Genomic DNA, 5,406 nt, shown 5'->3' on the forward strand with positions numbered 1-5,406 from the left:
TAGGGTAGAGCATAGGGCTTATTGACATCGCCTTGGCCCCTTCCCTCTACTGCCTTCAAGGTGTGGGAAGCTTCCGAGTGCCCACACCTCTCCAAGTATGACTCTAGCCTAGTACAGTGTTGGGAACATAGAAATAAAAAGGAAAAATTACCAAAATACCCCTATAATTTGTACATGAATGACTCTAGCCTAGTACAATATTAGAAAAATACAAATAAAAAGAGAAAACTACCAAAATACCCCTAGAATTTGTACAAATTCCCAAAACAAGCCTCAAATTTCAAAAATACCCCACCAAATATGGCTAACACTTCCCAAAATGACCTTCAATTTTATGAAAATCCCCAAAATACCCCTAACTAACCTGGCAAACATACAATTTCTGTTTTGCAACTCTTCATAGGCCTCCATTGAAGATTATATAGCTAGGATTTTGGATGGTATTAAGGGCTATTTTAATGAAATCCTTCATCATTTTTGAACAATAGACCATGTAAAAATTGGCCCAAATCTATCCCAAACTGATGCAAGGGTGTATTGGGTATTTTTGAAGTTGGAGGGGTATTTTGGGAATCCCCAAGGGTGTATTGGGTATTTTTGAAGTTGGAGGGGTATTTTGGGAATCCCCACAAATTTCAGGGGCATTTTGGTAATTTCATTAAATAAAAATAAAAGAGGGTACCTAGAGTCAAAAGGTGTGTGTCACATGTGTCAATGCTCGAATTTTCTTTTTCCAAAAACCTCGCAAACCTATGCTTGAGAAATTTTTCAGGTAAACTGAGTTAGACAGAGAGTGAATGATGGTAGCTCTCTTAGATAGGCCTTTCATCCAAGTTGACCATATGATATACTAATCACTCCTTGGATATGAACATGTTGCATGCATGCCATGTATGATCTCATAGTGTGTGTGTGTGTGTGTGTGCGAGAGAGAGAGAGAGAGAGAGAGAGAGAGAGAGAGAGAGAGAGAGAGAGAGAGAGAGAGGCTTTGCAAACTTAGAGGGGTTTCACACAAGAGGATTTTCACGTTCTGCACCAGCCCCCGTTGAGCAATAAAATAAACCCCTGCCTAGTGTAATTGAGCGTTCGTGTGCAACAGACCCCCGCCCAGCATGTGTCTTGAAGCTCTTAAGTAGTGCAATATTTAGCTAACTTTTCACATTTGGGCGGAGTTATACCAGCTCTGCATATAAGATGCATCAATGGGCTATGAAAAGCATACATCTCCTACACCTTCTATGCCATATGCTAATCTATTAGCTAGATACACACAACCAAGGATTCCACTAGCAAAAGTGGTAAACCACTCACGACATGATGTGACTCACCTAACATCTATAGAGAGCAAGTGCCATCTCTATTAGATATTAAAGCAAGAGGAACACTAGCGGTAGTATTGACACAACCGCCATTGGCATACAAAGCCATATCTCTAGTCTATGTCGATACATCACATGCATATGTCACACATACATCTCCATTGCTATCTCATATGTCTGAAACAACAACATGTAATGTGTCTATGTGACCTCAATGCCAAAAACACATGTATCGACAAGAGTGAGATTTCCATCTCTCACGAATCACTGCTGAGTTTGATCTGTCATCTCTCACAAATCACTATCCAATCTAATCTGTCACACATAATGGATGCTTGCATATCCAATTTGTAGCTTGACTATCACGAGATATATAGGCTTGCATGTCCAACGTCTGTTCTACTCCAAGCAAAATTTGTGTATAAACAAGCGCCAAGTGAAATTCAAGCACAAAGAGTATCAACTCAAGAATGGGATAAACAACTCTCAGTCGTGTATAAAGCACATAGCCATACACGTAAGTCGTGAGGAAACGATGTGCACAAATATGCATCCCATAAGAAGTACAATGAATCCGCAACATCGTAAATCTACATCTCTAAGCATGTAGAATCTATAACTATTGACTACCTATGAGCTGTATGTAGTAGACTCAGGATCAAAATGTCCATCGATAAAAAAAGTGCATATCAAAAATATATATGTAACCACTATGAGCATACCATAGATTGTACTTCGGTGAAAGTGGATATAAGAACCCTAAATCCATGTCCTAGCTGATCAAATCTATCAAAATGAGAGTAAAAACTTGATTACTGCCCAATGAGAGTAATTAACCATTATATCATCATAGAATAATGTTGAATATATCTGCAATATATGGTAAGAATTTAGAGAAAATCAGACATAGTCTTCCCTTCAAAATGAGGAAAATCTCAATGCAAATCTCAAGGAACAAAGAATGCATCCAAGATGCCAAAGTGGGAGATAATCACAAGCACTACAAAATGACAAACAATATGTCAACTATTGAACATAGATAGACTACCATAAATGGCAACAATGGCTCCATAGAAGCATACAATGGAAGGAATTGCATATAATGTAAATACCCGGAAAGTAGGTACAAAACATAGTAGGACATGTGCTCAAGCCGACAAAATTTTATGCAACCAGTACTTGTGGGGGTACACGCTCTCACTGGGGCTCAGTCCACACTCCTTAGTGCCATACAGATAAAAACATTTATATGCATCAACGTCACACACTTGTAACTACAAGAAAACCATAACCTACTAAGAATAGCTATCATCTGTAAATCTCTAAATTGTGAAGAGCTATGATAGCCAACTAAGTTAGAGCAAGTCAAACCGCATTTTTCATACATCACAACAATAAGAAAAATGCACATGGAAACACAAATTTACTCTCAAAACACATGGAAAACTCATACAACTATGCATGCACAAAATCTATTACAAAGGATGTAATGGAATTGTCCTATTGACTTGAGAGTAGCGGAAATTAATGAGGGTACTTTTCAGAAATTACTTTGTGAGCATAGCGGGTGAACATAATTGAAGATAACAGCATAGGCATAGAAATCATTTAACTTGGCATGAACAATACTTTTGCAAGGGAGAGAATTTAGAGAACATGACAACAGTTGAGGACTGGACTTATGTGGAGCCTGTCCCCCCTCCAAAACAGGCATTTGTATTATGATTTCTCCCACTAAGAGACTTGTTACAACACAATCTTTGTGTTCCTTGTGACCTAGCTTATGCAATGAATATGGAAAGCTTCATTCTTCCGAAGCATAACATAAACTTGAAGAAATCTCTAACTATCCCAAGCCTCAATCCCAAGACCTACACCTTCAAAGGTGGAGAGAGCTAGAAGGGAATGAGGGTAGGGAAGAGGAAGAAGAAACATTTCATAGGAAAAAGAATTAGCTTCTCATTTATCAAAACTCTTCTTGCTAGCATACATAATAACATAGTGTGAAGAAGGAGAAGGTGACAAGCTTAAGCATTGAAGCATGGCTCTTGGTTGGATTTTCACTCCATAGCGAAGAGCGTTGGTGTAGGCTTTCAACCTCTTCTTGCTTGGAGAAGGAGAGGGAGCTCTTGCACTTTGCATAGTACACAATGAGTGTGTGTGGGTGAGTATACCCCCTAAGCAACCCCCTAGCTTGCTTGGGTCAACCCCCCCTTGTAGCTCATGCTTGAAGCTCATTGGACCCCTCTAGGCCTAGCCAATCACAAGCAGGAGGCATTACAAGCAACAAGGTTAGCCTTAGGACAAGTGTCCCCCTTTACCCTTTGAGAGAGAGGTCTTGATAAATGCAGAATCAATGACTTAAATATCCTAAATGTTAACCCTCACGCACATTCCTATCACCTACAAAGGACGCCGTATTATTTATTTGGTAGAGTCAGGTACCGGGCTTGTCGTTCCAATAGGAAAAGGGCAAGAGTGATCACCGATGAGAGGTGCACTGTAACTGAAAAATTCAAGGGTTAGTTGGCTAAGTATGGGCGCCCAAGTGTGAATAGGGCGAGCTAATATAAAAGTCACCTAAACCTAAAATTCATTCATTCTTTCATTGTGCAATTGAAGAGTGCTCTTGCTCCATCTCCATCTTCTTCTTCTTCATCTCCTTGTGTGTGTGTGCATGCGTGAGAGAGCGAGAGAGAGGGAGAGAGACAGAGTGTGTACGATCGAGCATTGTGACAACAAAATCTTCTTCTTCTTCATCTCCTTGTGTGTGTGTATGCGTGTGAGAGAGAGAGAGAGAGAGAGAGAGAGAGAGAGAGGGAGGGAGAGAGATAGAGTGTGTACGATCGAGCATTGCGACAACAACACGGCAGTGGCAAAGTGGTTGAGCGCGGCATGGTGGTAGCTCATTCTTCTTAGCGGCCAGGAATCCTACGAAGGCAAGCGTAGGGAGGTGAGTGACACACCCTTGGTCTCTTGAGCTTGCTAGATGAGTCTAGTTGTGTGCTTGGAGCCATTTTTGGGTTGCACACAGTGTATCGGCAAGTCCCTTGCATTGACATGTGCGACAGACGCGTAGGGAGGTGAGTGACACACCCTTGGTCTCTTGAGCTTTCTAGATGAGTCTAGTTGTGTGCTTGGAGCCATTTGTGGCTTGCACACAGTGTATCGGAAAGTCCCTTGCATTGACATGTGCGACAGACGCGCACATTTTTGGCACCGCTGCCGGAGAATGCCTTGCATTAAGCTTGAGTAGCACTCTATGCTACTTTGTGGTGCATTTTGAATTGTAGGAAAGGTAGAGAAGGAAGGTGTGTGTGTGTTGAGAAGGAGTTTGTTTTGCTGCTGTGTATTGTTCTGTTAAAGATACTGTGTTTTTTTTGTTAATAAGGTGTTGAAAGGTAGTGTGTTTTCTCTGTGATAAGGTGTTAGGATTAAGGTAGTAGATCCATAATGTTAGTTCTGTGTAAAGTACAGTAAGTAGTTCTGTTAGCTAAGGAGTTGCTATAGTAGTGTGTTAGTGTGTGACAGTAGTTGTATTAGTTTTAAGTAGGTAGGTTAGGTGTGTGTGCTCGCGTGCACAACGCAACCGTGGAGACTTTATCCCAAAAAAAACAAAAAAAAAATATTTTTTATTTAAAACTTTAAAGGTAGGATTGGGATCAGGAATATCCCCTAGACCCAAGCCCAGACCCAAGCCCAAGCTCACGCTCATGCTTAGGCCTCAATCGCCCTTTAAAATTACGTATTTTAGCCTCACACGTAGCTTAAAATCGACCTTTTTGAGGACCAACAGAGCTTCAGGTAACCGAACGTTGTTCAATAAAGCACACCACGACCCTGTGAGTGCTATTCTTTTTTCAAGCTATCACACACTTTAATAAAAAAAACGATCATTAAAAAACTTCAAAAAATTAAAAAACATAAAAAACGAGTGAAAACGGGATGCAAAACGCCTAAAAAAGCAAGCGGTTAACCTTCAAGGTTATTCGCCGACGCTTGTAGTGTGCCAAAGGCACATGCCTATGCGCTCTGGTCGTGTGCTAGAGGCCGAGCAACTAGAGAGCATTTCGACTTACGCGAGTTT

The sequence above is a fragment of the Adiantum capillus-veneris genome, chromosome 27 (assembly GCF_014529385.1).
Source record: "Adiantum capillus-veneris isolate H3 chromosome 27, ASM1452938v2, whole genome shotgun sequence".
NCBI lineage: Eukaryota > Viridiplantae > Streptophyta > Polypodiopsida > Polypodiales > Pteridaceae > Adiantum > Adiantum capillus-veneris.